The sequence below is a fragment of the Schistocerca serialis genome, chromosome 4, assembly GCF_023864345.2.
Source record: "Schistocerca serialis cubense isolate TAMUIC-IGC-003099 chromosome 4, iqSchSeri2.2, whole genome shotgun sequence".
Taxonomy (NCBI): Eukaryota; Metazoa; Arthropoda; class Insecta; order Orthoptera; family Acrididae; genus Schistocerca; species Schistocerca serialis.
Genome location: NC_064641.1, coordinates 686,089,868 through 686,105,038, shown reverse-complemented (window position 1 = coordinate 686,105,038; position 15,171 = coordinate 686,089,868). Strand labels below are relative to the sequence as shown.

The following is a 15,171-nucleotide window of genomic DNA, read 5'->3' as shown; positions in this document are numbered from 1 at the left end:
TGCAATATAAAAACTTATAACTAACTTAAAAACTAATTGCGTTTCGTAGCTCATAGGCCACGCATATACTCGGTCATCACATTCGTTTGCAGACTTTTTTCATATTTCATTCTTATTTGTTTATATATTTATCTACTTGCATTTGTATTCCTTTTATTCATTTACCCTGCAAAGAAAGTTACTTTGACGTCTCCTACCGTATCTTATCCTTTTGTTAGCTAACACGTCCTGTATGTCTCGTTGTAATGATTTCTTTTAATTCTACTTACAATGTATGTATTTTAGTATTGACGAAACTTCGCATGTTGATCTAAATGTAATATTGTTCCCTGATAGTAAATATATTTGTTACTTGTTATTATTTATTTTGAAATTGGGCTTAATACTTGTGCAGCTTTACGTTTCCATTTGGTTGCGCCGCGAGTTAGCCTGTTGCGTTTGCGCAAGGTCAATGTCTCTTCCTTAGTGCTGACATAAAAATGTATTGTTGAGCTCGCACAGCTGAGTCGTACGCTGCTCCAGTTTGCACTTCGCTTCGTGAGATGCTGTGTTTTTACCTGCAAAGTTAACTGTTTAGTAGGTAATTTTGGTATGGGTGATTCCCATTCGTCAGTTTGCTTTGTGTTAAACCTAAGTTCATTAGTAGCGAAACCTGTGGAAGAGTGGAGGAGATTGTTTACTATTTACATAAATGGAGTCACGTATTCAATCCATCGTGAATGTTTATTATGGGCGTAAGTCCTCATGAAGAAGCTACTGAATTCTTCCTGTCCACGGGACTTGCTTCTGGATGGAAAAAAACTTACCAAGATGTGTTTAATACCCTGTGTGCCCATGAATTGTTTCCATTTGCATCCTACGAAATAGGCTGCATTGTCTGTTAATATGACATTGGGTTTCCCTACTCTTCGTAAATAATCCAATTCTCCTTATGATGCTACTCGCTGTAATGGTTTTGATAGCATAAAGTTTGATGTATTTTGTGGAAATATCATAAAGAGTTAGTATGTATTTGACACCACTTTTTGCTCTAGGATATATACAGAGAAACCATTTCCAGTGGAGCGTTGGTTAATAAGGGGTGTAGTTCTGTAAACTTTGACATATTGAATGGTTTTATTCTTTGGCAAATAGCACACTTTTTCAATATTTGTGAAACACGTCGTCGTAACTTAGGAAAGTAACAAAGTTTGGAAATCTTTACTGTACATTTTGTTACTCCATAGTGTCCCCATTCTTCGTGTGTGTGTTTGATAAATTCGTCGATATATTCCTCTGGAAGGCACACACACCAATGGTTAGAACTGTCGTGCTTCCGGTGGAACAAAACACCTTTGTATAACTGATGCCATTTACTTGCCCTGTGGTTTGCATTCCGGTTAAGATTTTGTATTACCTTTTTCCACCTGTTGTCGTTGTCTTGCTGTTGTATTATTCCCATTCGTTTACAAAAATTTTTGCAGTCTGATTTTTGTGAACTACTTCGCATCAATAATGTACGGATTTCTGAATCGTGTTCAGACAGTTCACTGAACTCGTTTAGTCCCTGCGGTAATCTGGATAGTGCATTTGCAAAAACATTCTGACTGCCCTTTATGTATATTATTTCAAAATGGAATTCCTACAGGTACAAACACTAGTTTTCGGTGTAACAGTTTACATGTTAAGAGAAAAGATAATGATTGGTGATCACAATAGACTTTAGTGTATTTACCCCAAAGAAAATACTCAAATTTCTTAAATGCCCAAATTACTGCTATGCTTTCCAGTTCTGATACGGAATATGATCTCACCACCTCTGATAAAGTTCTGCTGGCAAAGCTGATGACTTTGGGTACTGTTTTTCCTTCTTCTTCTTGTATCTGGAACAAACATGCCCCCGGTTCTTGAGACGAGGCGTCCGTTCTTGAACAAAAGTCTTTGGACATGTCAGGATGACTCACAATGTTTGCTAACATTAATGCATTTTTAATTTTGGTTAATTCCTCCTGGCATCTCTCATCCCATAGCCAAGGCTTATTCTTTCTCAACAGGTTATTAGGGCATCGCTATTCATAAGCTGCTGTGGTATAAATTTTCGGAAGAACGAAGTTAGTCCTAGATATGCTTCAATTGTTTCTGTTCCTCGGGGGTGGGCAATTACGTATGGCATCTAGTTTCTTTGGGTCTGGTAATTTACCCTGTTCTGATACGATATATCCCAAAAATTTCACTTGTTCTTTGCCATGGTTAGATTTCTTTAGATTTGCTGTTACTCCGTAATTTGTAAATCTCTGAAATACCTTTTCTATTATACTGATGTGTTCTGCCCAAGATGATGTGGCTATTAACATATCGTCAACGTAAATTGTAATTTTACTGAGCAATTAAGGTTCTAAGACCTTCTACAAGGCTGATATACACTCCTGGAAATGGAAAAAAGAACACATTGACACCGGTGTGTCAGACCCACCATACTTGCTCCGGACACTGCGAGAGGGCTGTACAAGCAATGATCACACGCACGGCACAGCGGACACACCAGGAACCGCGGTGTTGGCCGTCGAATGGCGCTAGCTGCGCAGCATTTGTGCACCGCCGCCATCAGTGTCAGCCAGTTTGCCGTGGCATACGGAGCTCCATCGCAGTCTTTAACACTGGTAGCATGCCGCGACAGCGTGGACGTGAACCGTATGTGCGGTTGACGGACTTTGAGCGAGGGCGTATAGTGGGCATGCGGGAGGCCGGGTGGACGTACCGCCGAATTGCTCAACACGTGGGGCGTGAGGTCTCCACAGTACCTGGGACCGGACCGCAGCGACGCACGGATGCACGCCAAGACCGTAGGATCCTACGCAGTGCCGTAGGGGACCGCACCGCCACTTCCCAGCAAATTAGGGACACTGTTGCTCCTGGGGTATCGGCGAGGACCATTCGCAACCGTCTCCATGAAGCTGGGCTACGGTCCCGCACACCGTTAGGCCGTCTTCCGCTCACGCCCCAACGTCGTGCAGCCCGCCTCCAGTAGTGTCGCGACAGGCGTGAATGGAGGGACGAATGGAGATGTGTCGTCTTCAGCGATGAGAGTCGCTTCTGCCTTGGTGCCAATGATGGTCGTATGCGTGTTTGGCGCCGTGCAGGTGAGCGCCACAATCAGGACTGCATACGACCGAGGCACACAGGGCCAACACCCGGCATCATGGTGTGGGGAGCGATCTCCTACACTGGCCGTACACCACTGGTGATCGTCGAGGGGACACTGAATAGTGCACGGTACATCCAAACCGTCATCGAACCCATCGTTCTACCATTCCTAGACCGGCAAGGGAACTTGCTGTTCCAACAGGACAATGCACGTCCGCATGTATCCCGTGCCACCCAACGTGCTCTAGAAGGTGTAAGTCAACTACCCTGGCCAGCAAGATCTCCGGATCTGTCCCCCATTGAGCATGTTTGGGACTGGATGAAGCGTCGTCTCACGCGGTCTGCACGTCCAGCACGAACGCTGGTCCAACTGAGGCGCCAGGTGGAAATGGCATGGCAAGCCGTTCCACAGGACTACATCCAGCATCTCTACGATCGTCTCCATGGGAGAATAGCAGCCTGCATTGCTGCGAAAGGTGGATATACACTGTACTAGTGCCGACATTGTGCATGCTCTGTTGCCTGTGTCTATGTGCCTGTGGTTCTGTCAGTGTGATCATGTGATGTATCTGACCCCAGGAATGTGTCAATAAAGTTTCCCCTTCCTGGGACAATGAATTCACGGTGTTCTTATTTCAATTTCCAGGAGTGTAAATACGCCTTCGCTAATGTTTAAGCCAAAGTGTAGAACTTGAAATTCATAACTCCTGCCATTGCAGACAAATGGTGTGTATTTTCTACTCTCCTCATGTAACTTTATTTGAAAGTAAGATTTTTTAAGGTCAAGGGTTCTGAAATATTTGGTGTTATGGAACTTTAGCAATTGTTCATCTAAATTATCTGGTTTTGTTCTCACTGGTAATAGAATTTTGTTTATACCCTCGCATCTAAAACTAGTCGTACTGATCCATCAGGTTTGCTAACTGGTAGTATTGGGCTGCAATATGGAGAATGATTCCCCATTCGCACATTCTATTGATTTCCTGCTCAACTGCTTCACGGCATAGGGTCTACTATTAAAAAATAAAAAATTTGTCTGTGAATTTTTATCTGTTCGTAATCGTATTGTAACTGCTTCTGCATCGTTTTCTCTAAAGATGAAGTTGAAGATCAGTTCAACATTTTCCTAAGAGAGCGTGGAAAACCGGCTGAGCACCACGTTCAGGTTGTCCGATGTACTAGCAGCAACTTTCTTATACAGGGTGTTACAAAAAGGTACGGCCAAACTTTCAGGAAACATTCCTCACACACAAATAAAGAAAAGATGTTATGTGGACATGTGTCCGGAAACGCTCAATTTCCATGTTAGAGCTCATTTTAGTTTCGTCAGTATGTACTGTACTTCCTCGATTCACCGCCAGTTGGCCCAATTGAAGGAAGGTAATGTTGACTTCGGTGCTTGTGTTGACGTGCGACTCATTGCTCTACAGTACTAGCATAAAGCACATCAGTACGTAGCATCAACAGGTTAGTGTTCATCACGAACGTGGTTTTGCAGTCAGTGCAATGTTTACAAATGCGGAGTTGGCAGATGCCCATTTGATGCATGGATTAGCACGGGGCAATAGCCGTGGCGCGGTACGTTTGTATCGAGACAGATTTCCAGAACGAAGGTGCCCCGACAGGAAGACGTTCGAAGCAATTGATCGGCGTCTTAGGGAGCACGGAACATTCCAGCCTATGACTCGCGACTGGATAAGACGTAGAACGACGAGGACACCTGCAATGGACGAGGCAGTTCTTCGTGCAAAAAAATGGTTCAAATGGCTCTGAGCAGTATGGGACTTAACTGCTGTGGTCATCAGTCCCCTAGAACTTAGAACTACTTAAACCTAACTAACCTAAGGACACCACGCACGTCCATGCCTGAGGCAGGATTCGAACCTGCGACCGTAGCGGTCGCGCGGTTCCAGACTGTAGCGCCTAGTACCGCTCGGCCACTGTGGCCGGCTTCTTCGTGCAGTTGACGATAACCCTAATGTCAGCGTCAGAGAAGTTGCTGCTGTACGAGGTAACGTTGACCACGTCACTGTATGGAGATTGCTACTGGAGAACCAGTTGTTTCCGTACCATGTACAGCGTGTGCAGGCACTATCAGCAGCTGATTGGCCTCCACGGATACACTTCTGCGAATGGTTCATCCAACAATGTGTCAATCCTCATTTCAGTGCAAATGTTCTCTTTACGGATGAGGCTTCATTCCAACGTGATCAAATTGTAAATTTTCACAATCAACATGTGTGGGCTGACGAGAATCCGCACGCAGTTGTTCAATCACGTCATCAACACAGATTTTCTGTGAACGTTTGGGCAGAGATTGTTGGTGATGTCTTGATTGGGCCCCATGTTCTTCCACCTACGCTCAATGGAGCACGTTATCATGATTTCATACAGGATACTCTACCTGTGCTGCTGGAACATGTGCCTTTACAAATACGACACAACATGTGGTTCATGCACGATGGAGCTCCTGCACATTTCAGTCGAAGTGTTCGTACGCTTCTCAACAACAGATTCGGTGACCGATGGATTGGTAGAGGCGGACCAATTCCATGGCCTCCACGCTCTCCTGACCTCAACCCTCTTGACTTTTATTTATGGGGGCATTTGAAAGCTCTTGTCTACGCAACCCCGGTACCAAATGTAGAGACTTTTCGTGCTCGTATTGTGGACGGCTGTGATACAATACGCCACTCTCCAGGGCTGCATCAGCGCATCATGGATTCCATGCGACGGAGGGTGGATGTATGTAACCTCGCTAACGGAGGACATTTTGAACATTTCCTGTAACAAAGTGTTTGAAGTCACGCTGGTACGTTCTGTTGTTGTGTGTTTCCATTCCATGATTAATGTGATTTGAAGAGAAGTAATAAAATGAGCTCTAATATGGAAAGTAAGCGTTTCCGGACACATGTCTACATAACATATTTTCTTTCTTTGTGTGTTTTCCTGAAAGTTTGGCCGTGCCTTTTTGTAACACCCTGTATACGGAGACTATCGCGGTTTTTTCCCAATAGCTTGGAATTTTGCATTGGGCGAGCAATTTGCGATAAACAGAAGCTAAGTAACGAATCCATACGAAAGAGTACTCTGTTTAATAACAAACCGGGATTATTTACAGATCTGAAAATTTGTCTCGGGCCTTTCAGATGCTTTTCAACGCCAGAAATTTCTATGGGTTCCATAAGAAGTTTAGAGAGGCGTTGAAACGACATTATGTCTGTTGCACGGAGTATAGCCACTGTTCCCTTCCCCCCTCTTCTTTCCCCTCCCTCCACTCCGAACAGCCTACATAATCTGATGAAAAGTATACGGACTCCGCCATGTAAAGGGGCATTCATCAACAGTTGTCTCGAGAGGCAGGCACACCGGCGTGAAAGGAGGCGGGGAGAATAGTGTTGTCAGTAGAGAACTCAGTGATCTGGAATGCGGGCTGGTCATTGCATGTCACCTGAGTAACAAATTCATCAGGAACATTTGAATCCATCTGAACGGAGCAAGTGAACTGTCACTGTGGTTGTGTAGTGGAAACAAGAAGGAAAAACCGTAGCTAAACCAAAACCTGGATTGATGGACAGGGACCGTCGAGATTTGCGGAGGATGGATATAAAACTCTCCTCCCGCAGAGGCCATGAAGCCCCAACGGAACCGACCGGCCGCCGTGTCATCCTCACCCATAGTCGTCACTGGATAAGGAAATGGAGGGGCATGTGGTCAGCACACCGCTCTCCCGGCCGTGTGTCAGTTTCCGAGGCCGGAGCCGCTACTTTTCAATCAAGTAGCTCCTCAGTTTGCCTCTCAAGGGCTGAGCGCACCCCGCTCGCCAACAGTGCTCGGTAGAACGGATGGTCACCCATCCAAGTGTTATCCCAGCCCGACAGCGCTTAACTTCGGTGATCTGACGGGAACCGGTGTTACCACTGCAGCAAGGCCGTTGGCCGATGGACATAAAAAAATCGCACGAAATCAGCTGAAGGGATTGCCAGTGAGCTCCAAAGTGCTATCATCTGTGCTATCATCTTTTTTGGTCATCAGTCTACTGACTGGTTTGAAGCGGCCCGCCACGAATTCCTTTCCTGTGCTAACCTCTTCATCTCAGAGTGGCACTTGCAACCTACGTCCTCAATTATTTGCTTGACGTATTCCAATCTCTGTCTTCCTCTACAGTTTTTGCCCTCTACGGCTCCCTCTAGTACCATGGAAGTCATTCCCTCATGTCTTAGCAGATGTCCTATCATCCTGTCCATTCTCCTTATCAGTGTTTTCCACATATTCCTTTCCTCTCCGATTCTGCGTAGAACCTCCTCATTCCTTGCCTTATCAGTCCACCTAATTTTCAACATTCGTCTATAGCACCACATCTCAAATGCTTCGATTCTCTTCTGTTCCGGTTTTCCCACAGTCCATGTTTCACTACCATACAATGCTGTACTCCAGACGTACATCCTCAGAAGTTTCTTCCTCAAATTAAGGCCGGTATTTGATATTAGTAGACTTCTCTTGGCCAGAAATGCCTTTTTTGCCATAGCGAGTCTGCTTTTGATGTCCTCCTTGCTCCGTCCGTCATTGGTTATTTTACTGCCTTGATAGCAGAATTCCTTAACTTCATTGACTTCGTGACCATCAATCCCGATGTTAAGTTTCTCGCTGTTCTCATTTCTACTACTTCTCATTACCTTCGTCTTTCTCCGATTTACTCTCAAACCATACTGTGTACTCATTAGACTGTTCATTCCGTTCAGCACATCATTTAATTCTTCTTCACTTTCACTCAGGATAACAATGTCATCAGCGAATCGTATCATTGATATCCTTTCACCTTGTATTTTAATTCCACTCCTGAACCTTTCTTTTATTTCCATCATTGCTTCCTCGATGTACAGATTGAAGAGTAGGGGCGAAAGGCTACAGCCTTGTCTTACACCCTTCTTAATACGAGCACTTCGTTCTTGATCGTCCACTCTTATTATTCGCTCTTGGTTGTTGTACATATTGTATATGACCCGTCTCTCGCTATAGCTTACCCCTAATTTTTTCAGAATCTCGAACAGCTTGCACCATTTTATATTGTCGAACGCTTTTTCCAGGTCGACAAATCCTATGAAAGTGTCTTGATTTTTCTTTAGCCTTGCTTCCATTATTAGCCGTAACGTCAGAATTGCCTCACTCGTCCCTTTACTTTTCCTAAAGCCAAACTGATCGTCACCTAGCGCATTCTCAATTTTCTTTTCCATTCTTCTGATAGTGTGTAGAGAGTTGAAAAGAGTGGGTTGCAATAGTTGAGCAGCTGCTCATAAGTCAGACATTTCTGTTGGCAATGAGAAGCGAGGCTTGAATGAGCGACGCCACTGCCCAGTGCCTGACTAGAAATGAGGGATTCTGAGTGATGAATGACGCTATACGCTTTGGCAATGTGATGCCGAGGTTTGGGTTTGGCGAGTGCCTGGTTAATATTAGCTAGCACGGTGTGTAGCGCCAACAGTGAAGAACAGACGAGGTGGCATTACAGTATGGAGTGTTTTTCGTGGTTACCGTGTAGCCCCTTATTGCGCTGAAGGAAATGCTAAATGTGGAAGGGTGTGAACACATTTTGCAGAATTGCGTACAGGATATAGCACAGGGACGGAGACAATGATTGTTTGTACAAGCAACGTTCAGTAAGTAAAGCAACACTTTTTTTTCCTCGGTCAGTTTCAGATGACAAAACGCAGATTTTTTTATGGGGATTCGTGGAATATTTCTGCTTGAGCTCCTATAGTTTCATGAAGTTACAATAGGCAAGGGCGCCATACGTAGCCTCCAAAATGGGCCTGTAACGCAGATGCGCTCCAGGAATAGAGCTGTCATTGAGCCGGCCGGAGTGGCCATGCGGTTCTAGGCGCTACAGTCTGGAATCGAGCGACCGCTACGGTCGCAGGTTCGAATCCTGCCTCGGGCATGGATTTGTGTGATGTCCTTAGGTTAGTTAGGTTTAATTAGTTCTAAGATCTAGGTGACTGATGACCTCAGAAGTTAAGTCGCATAGTGCTCAGAGCCATTTGAACCATTTGAAGCTGTCATTGAGTTTCTTTCTGCAGAAAACCAGGGCGTAGCAGATATTCAGAGGCGCTTGCAGAATTTCTATGGATACCTGGCAGCAAACAGAAGCACGGTAAGTCTTTCTTTTTAGTCATCAGTCTTCTGACTGGTTCGATGAATCCTGCTACGAATTCCTATCTTGTGCCAACGTCTTCATCTCAGAGTAGCACTTGCAACCTACGTCCTGAATTATTTGCTGGATGTATTCCAGACTCTGCCTTCCTATACTGTTTTTGCCCTCTACATCTCCCCCTAATACCGTGGAAGTCATTCCCTGATGTCTTAAGAGATGTCCTATCATCCTGTCCCTTTTCCACATATTCCATTCCTCTCCGATTCTGCGCAGAACCTATTCTTTCCTTACCTTATCAGTCAAACCAATTTTCAAAATTCGTCTGTAACTCCACTACTCAAATGCTTCGATTCTCTTCTGTTACGGTTTTCCCACAGTCCATGTTTCACTACCATAAAATGCTGTTTTCCAAACGCACATCCTCAGAAACTTCTTCCTCAAATCAAGGCCTTCGTTTGATACCAGTAGACTCCCCTTAGCCAGGAATACCCTTTTCTCCAGTGCTAGTCTGCTTTCGATGTTCTCCTTCTCCGTCCGTCATGGGTTATTTTGCTGCCTAGATAGCGACATTCCTTACTTCGTGGCCGTCAATCCTGATGTTCAGTTTCTCGCTTTTCTCATTTGTGCTACGTCTCATAACTTTCCTCTTTCTTCGATTTACTCTCAATCTGTACTCTCTACTCATTAGTATGTTCATTCCATTAAGGAGATCCTGCAATTCCTCTTCATTTTCATTCAGTATAGCCATGTCATCAGCGAATTGTATCATTGATATCCTTTCACCTTAAATTCTAATTCCACTCCTGAACCTTTCTTTTATTTCCATCATCGTTTCTTCGGTGTACAGATTCAACAGTAGGGGTGAAAGACTACATCCCTGTCTTACACTCTTTTTAATCCGAGAGCTTCGTTATTGGTCGTCCGGTCTTATTATTTCCTCTTGGCTCTTGTACACGTTGCATATTTCTCGTCTCTCCCTAAAGCTTTCCCCTATTTTTCTCAGAATTTCGAACATCTTACACCAATTTACATTGTCGAATGGTTTTTCCATATCGACAAATCCTATGAAAATGTCTCGATTTTTCCTTAGTCTTGCTTCCATTATCAACCACAACTTCTCAATTGCCTCTCTGGTGCCTTTACCTTTCCAAAAGTCAAACTGGTTGTCATGTAACACATCCTCAGTTTTTTTCCATTGTTCTGTATATTATTCTTGTCAGCAACTTGGACACGTGAACTGTTAAGCTGATTATGCGATAATTCTCACACTTGTCATCTCTTGAGGTCTTCGGAATTATGTTGAAATATTTTTCTGTAGGTAGATGGTATGTCGGCATACTTATAACTCTACACGCTAACGAGAAGAGTGGTTTTGTTGCCACTTCCATCAATGATTTTAGAAATTCCGATGCAATGTTTTCCATCCCTTCTGCCTTATTTGATTTTAAGTCCTCCAAAGCTCTCTTAAATTCTGATTCTAATACTGCATCCCCCATACCTTATAAATCGACACCTGTTTCATCTTCTATGACATCGGACAAATCTTCTCCGTCATAGACACCTTCAATGTACTCTTTCATCCTATCCGCTTCCTCCTCTGCATTTAACAGTGGAATTCCCGTTACACTCTTAATGTTACCACCCTTGCGTTTTTAATTTCACCGAAGATTACTTTGACTTTCCAATCTGCTGAGTTACAGTCAGCCGGCCGTTGGTGGCCAAGCGGTTCTAGGCGCTACGGTCGCAGGTTCGAATCCTGCGTCGGGCATGGGTGTGTGTGATGTCCTTGGGTTAGTTAGGTTTAAGTAGTTCTAAGTTCTAGGGGATTGATGACCACAGATGTTAAGTCCCATAGTGCTCAGAGCCATTTTTTAGGTACAGTCATTTATTTTTCGATTTCTTCAATTTTTCATGCAGCCATTCCGTCGTAGCTTACTTGCACTTCTTGCTTATTTTATTCCTCAGAGACTTGTATTTCTGTATTTCCGAATGTATCTGAACATTATTGTACTTCCTTCTTTCATTGATCAGCTCAAGTATTTCTTTTGTTACCAATGGTTTCTTTGCAGTTACCTTCTTTGTACCTATGTTTTTCTTTCCAACTTCTTGCTTGCCCTTTTTGGAGATGTCCTTTCCTCTTCAACTTTACTGCGTACTGAGGTTCTCCTTGCTGCTATATCTATAGCCTTAGAGACCTCCAAGCGGATCTTGTCATTCCTTGGTACTTCCGTGTTCCAGTTCTTTGCGTATTGATTCTTCCTGACTACTCTCTTAAACTTCAGCCTACTCTTCACCACTACTACAGTGTGATCTGAGTCTATATCTGCTCCTCGGTACGCCTTACAATTCAGTACCTGATTTCGAAATCTCTGTCCGAGCATGATGTAGTGTAACTGAAACCTTCCTGTATCATCTGGCCCTTTCCAAGTGTACCACCTCCTCTTGTGATTCATGAACAGAGTATTCGCTATTACTAGCTGAAATTTGTTACAGAACTCAATTAGTCTTTCTCCCCTCTCATTCCTTGTCCCAAGCCCATATTCTCCTGTAACCTTTTCTTCGGTTCCTTCCCCTACACCTGCACTCCAGTTCCCCATGACTATTAGATTTTCAACTCCTTTTACGTACTGTATTACCCTTTCAGTATCCTCATACACTTCATCTTCAGCTTGCGACGTCGGCATGTATACCTGAACTATGATTGTCGGTATTGCTTTGCTGTCAGTTCTGATAAGAACAATCCTAAAACTGAATTGTTCACAGTAACACACGCTCTGCCCTACCTTTCTACCCATAACGAGTCCTACTCCCGTTATACCATTTTCTGCTGCTGATGATACTACGCTACACTCATCTAACCAGAAATCCTTTTATTCTTTCGTTTTCACTTCACTGACACCTACTATATCTAGATTGAGCCTTTGTATTTCCCTTTACAGATTTGCTGGCTTCCCTGCTACGTTAAAGCTTCCGACATTCCACGCCCCGTCTTGTAGAACGTTATCCTTTCGTTGATTATTCAATCTTTTTCTCATGGTCCCTTCCCAGATATTCGAATGGGAGTCTATTCCAGAATCTTTTGCCAGTGAGGGGATATATCATGACACTTTTTCAATTATGGGCCACATGTTCTGTGGATACACGTTATGTGTATTTAGTGCAGTGGTTTTCTGCATTTACATCTACATCTACATGATTACTCTGCAATTCACATTTAAGTGCTTGGCACAGGGTTCATCGAACCACAATCATACTATCTCTCTACCATTCCACTCCCGAACAGCGCGCGGGAAAAACGAACACCTATACCTTTCTGTTCGAGCTCTGATTTCTCTTATTTTATTTTGATGATCATTCCTACCTATGTAGGCTGGGCTCGACAAAATATTTTCGCATTCGGAAGAGAAAGTTGGTGACTGAAATTTCGTAAATAGATCTTGCCACGACAAAAGCGTCTTTGCTTTAATGACTTCCATCCCAACTCGCGTATCATATCTGCCACACTCTCTCCCCTATTCCGTGATAATACAAAACGAGCTGCCCTTTTTTGCACCCTTTCGATGTCCTCCGTCAATCCCACCTGGTAAGGATCCCACACCGCGCAGCAATATTCTGACATAGGATGAACGAGTGTGTAAGCTGTCTCTTTAGTGGACTTGTTGCATCTTCTAAGTGTCCTGCCAACGAAACGCAACCTTTGTCTCGCCTTCCCCACAATATCATCTATGTGGTCTTTCCAACTCAAGTTGTTCGTAATTTTAACACCCAGGTACTTAGTTGAATTGCCAGCCCTGATAATTGTACTATTTACCGGGTAATCGAATTCCAACGGATTTCTTTTGGAACTCATGTGGATCACTTCACTCTTTTCGTTATTTAGCGTCAGCTGCCACCTGCCACACCATACAGCAGTCTTTTCTAAATCGCTTTGCAACCGATACTGGTCTTCGGATGACCTTACTAGACGGTAAATTACAGCATCATTTGCGAACAACCTAACAGAACTGCTCAAATTGTCACCCAGGTCATTTATATAGATCAGGAACAGCAGAGGTCCCAGGACGCTTCCCTGGGGAACGCCTGATATCACTTGAGTTTTACTCGATGATTTTCCGTCTATTACTACGAACTGCGACCTTCCTGACAGGAAATTACGAATCCAGTCACACAACTGAGACGATATCCCGTAGGCCCGCAGCTTGATTAGAAGTCGCTTGTGAGGAACGGTGTCAACAGCTTTCCGGAAATCTAGAAATACGGAATCAACTTGAGATCCCCTGTCGATAGCGGCCATTACTTCGTGCGAATAAAGAGCTAGCAGCGTTGCACAAGAACGATGTTTTCTGAAACCATGCTGATTGCGTATCAATAGATCGTTTCCTTCGAGGTGATTCATAATGTTTGAATACAGTATATGCTCCAAAACCCTACTGCAAACCGACGTCAATTATATGGGTCTGTAGTTCGATGGATTACTCCTACTACCCTTCTTAAACACTGGTGCGACCTGCGCAATTTTCCAATCTGTAGGTACAGATCTATCGGTGAGCGAGCGGTTGTATATGATTGCTAAGTTGGGAGCTATTGTATCAGCGTAATCTGAAAGGAACCTAATCGGTATACAATCTGGACCTGAAGACTTGCCCGTATCAAGCGATTTGAGTTGCTTCGCAACCCCTAAGGTATCTACTTCTTAGAAACTCATGCTAGCAGCTGTTCGTGTTTCAAATTCTGGAATATGCCATTCGTCTTCCCTGGTGAAGGAATTTCGGAAAACTGCGTTCAATAACTCCGCTTTAGCGGCACAGTCGTCGGTAACAGTACCATGGGCACTGCGCAGCGAAGGTATAGACTGCGTCTTGCCGCTTGTGTACTTTACATACGACCAGAATTTCTTCGGATTTTCTACCAAATTTCGAGACAATGTTTCGTTGTGGAACCTATTAAAGGCATCTCGCATTGAAGTCCGTGCCAAATTTCACGCGTCTGTAAATTTTAGCCAATCTTCGGGATTTCGCGTTCTTCTGAACTTCGCATGCTTTTTCCGTTGCCTCTGCAACAGCGTCCAGACCTGTTTTGTGTACCATGGGGGATCAGTTCCATCTCTTACCAATTCCTTGCCTTGTGCATCCTGATACTGATAAACATTGGTGGTTTTTTCGTCTTTAGGGCTGTTTCCCACCCCAAGGACAAGAAAGTGGCCTCAACCTCGGTCCACTCCTCCGCCCTCTTTGACAAGGCCGGGTGCAGAACGAGGATGACTTGTTATGTTGAAAGTCTTCGGCTGCCAATGCTGATTATTAATCAAAATGTAAGGGGTGGCGGGTTTCGAGCCCAGAACCGAGAACGTTTTGATTACTAATCAAAGACACTACCCCGATACCAGGGGTGCATCGCAATAAAGTCACGCCTGCCAGTCGGCAGCACAAAGTTGTGAATCCCTCAAAGTTGGAACGTGATCGACGAATCACAGTCAAATACCTGACCGCTCCAAAACAACGCAAGGCCTCACACAGGTCTGCGCACCCGAGAGGACCTCACAAAAGTTCATCGGACTGTTCTTCGGCATCCACTCTACAGCCCGTATCTCGCACTTCCTTCTGTTTTGCCCACTGAAGGTTTCACTCCTTGGAAAGCAGTACGTGGATGATGGGGAGCTTATTGAAGATGCAAGACGTTGTCTCCGACGCCAACCGGTAGAGAGGCACCATGCTGGCAGGTAGGCCCTCTGAGTAAGGTGGTGTAAGCCGTCACATTCTGGCTAAAAGAATTGGGAATAAAACGGTGTGTTGGAATACTGAATAAAACTAACTTTTTTTTTTAAGTGTCATATTATTTATTGAACGCCCCTCGTGTCGTCATGACAGTGCACTCTTTCGTAAAGCACTATCTGTGCG

The 15,171-nt window shown here is 44.2% G+C and overlaps 1 pseudogene; it reads right to left on the bottom strand.

Annotated features, from left to right (window-relative positions):
• Positions 1-6,944: 6,944 nt before the first annotated feature.
• LOC126476616 (5S ribosomal RNA) lies at positions 6,945-7,062 on the bottom strand (annotated as a pseudogene).
• Between the last annotated feature and the right edge of the window lie 8,109 nt (positions 7,063-15,171).